We start from the raw sequence: 2,197 nt of genomic DNA on the forward strand, positions 1-2,197 counted from the left end.
CATTCTACAGCAGTGTCTAAAGAGTTTCATGAAAAAGAGAGAAAGAGAAGAAAAAGGAGTAAAGAAGGGGTTAAAGGATAAAGAATATCGAAGAAAATATTTGAAAATATTTTAAATATAAAGTTTTTTTACTTGCATTACATCTAGAGAATTTTCTGAAGTCATATGATGTTTGTGCATGTGTGTTTGTGTGTTTTTACCAGGATTCCCTGTTCAACTTTCAGAGAGCTAGGTATATTTACATCTATTTATCTCATCTATCTATTTATCTTTGTGTTCTAAAAAAGTTATTAACTTCTATTTTCACTTATTAATTATGTAAAATTTATTTTAGCATGTATAAGCAGCGTGCACCTGAATGAATCCAAAAGTTGATTAATTGGATTTCTTCGATTTCTCTGGAAAAGCCTATTTCATTATAACATATCTTCCCCTTTGTAGTAACAATAATGATTATGAAACCACAAAAAATGTGATAAATATTCATTAAGACCTCACTGATACAAACTAGGCTCAATTCTATGTTCTTTATAAATTTTGTTATTGTTTGTTGTTGTTGTTGTTGTTGTTGTTGTTGTTGTTGTTTGGGCCACATTCTGAGATGCTCAGGGTTTACTTCTGGCTCTTCACTTGGAAATTACTCTTTCAGTGCTTGGGAGATCATATGGAGTGCTGGGGATTGAATCTCGGTGAGACATGTGCAAGGCAAGTGTCCTACCCACCGTACTATATTACTGGATTCTCTTCTTTATTTTTTTTCTGAGTATATGAAAATTTATTACTACTGTGCTTTAATCATCAAAACTTATGATCTTGGTTTTTCCTTCTTGCCTTTGTATAAGGCCAAGAGAGACACGTTGGCTACTTTGACAACCTTAAAACGGACTCCGGGAATGTCACCAACGGCATGCCCTTTGCGACCAAATCCAGCAACCAGAACTTCATCGTTTTCCTCAATGAAATTCAAACGGCCATCATTGGGTACAAAGGCTGTGATTTTTTTGCCGTTCTTGATCAGCTGAACACGGACGCACTTCCTAATAGCAGAATTTGGCTGTTTAGCCTCAACACCAACTTTCTCCAGCACGATGCCCTGGCGTGGGAGGCGCCCCCGAACGGGTTGGCCTTCAGCGCCGTGCCCAAGTGCGCCTTCTTGTACTGCTTGTCATGCCACTTCTGATCCCGCCGGTGGCTGCGGAGCTTGCGGGCAGTACGGAGGCCGCGACACTTACCCATCCTGTCGGCAGCGCGGGCCCGAGCGAAAAGACGGATTCTCTTCTTAAAAATTTGTTTTTTGCTTTTTGGGTCACACCCGGCGATGCACAGGGGTTCCTCCTGGCTCTGCACTCAGGAATTACTCCTGGCGGTGCTCAGGGGACCATATGGGATGCTGGGAATCGAACCCAGGTCAGCTGTGTGCAAGGCAAACGCCCTACCCGCTGTACTATCTCTCCAGCCCCTCTTCTTAAAATTTTGAACACAAAGATATAAGATATAGATACAATGATTAAGTTTAGTTTATAAATGAACTAAGTATAAGTAAGTAGAAGTTGAATAATTTATCAAGTTGGTTGGGTGGAGGGAGAGGAGAGGAACTGGGGCCCAGAACCGAGATCTAAGTCTTTACAGGACGCATCTGCTGTCAAAGAAAAGGAGAAGGGGTCAATTGAGAAAGATGGCTTAGAATTGGATTTTTCAGTGATGAGCTTAAAGTAATTTATTCAGATGCTGACTTACAGCAACGGATACCTGAATCTTATATAATGTCATAATCCAATGTGACTTCAATTAAAATTTTTATCAAAGACAAAAGTTAAAGTAATTAAAACAATTAAAAAGTTAAAATTCCTGGCAGGTTTCTCCCAGGTTCTCACCAGGTTTTCTCCACAGACTATTTTTCCAACAGAGTGTACCATAGAGAAGGGTCACTCAGATGTCCATGAGAACTTCCTACCAGAGGGCACTCCCAAAGTAGTCAAGGGGAAATGCCGATATTCCTCAGTAATGGGGTGCCCATTACTTGAATAGGTGTAAGCTATTGCCCTGGTTACTTATGTTCCTGTTCTTCATTATCCCAGCCAAGGATTGTTGAGCAGATGTGTGGGTTTGTGAAAGAAGCCACTAAAGAAAATGAAAGGCCTAAGAAAATTGTTAGAATCAAAAAGAACAAGAACAAACAAAGCTGGTGTGGATCTGG

At 40.1% G+C, this 2,197-nt stretch overlaps 1 pseudogene; it reads right to left on the reverse strand.

Moving 5' to 3' along the window:
- Nucleotides 1-757: 757 nt before the first annotated feature.
- Nucleotides 758-1,258, reverse strand: LOC129404285 (40S ribosomal protein S23-like; annotated as a pseudogene).
- Nucleotides 1,259-2,197: the final 939 nt, after the last annotated feature.

This window comes from Sorex araneus, chromosome 4 (genome assembly GCF_027595985.1).
Source record: "Sorex araneus isolate mSorAra2 chromosome 4, mSorAra2.pri, whole genome shotgun sequence".
Classification (NCBI taxonomy): Eukaryota; Metazoa; Chordata; class Mammalia; order Eulipotyphla; family Soricidae; genus Sorex; species Sorex araneus.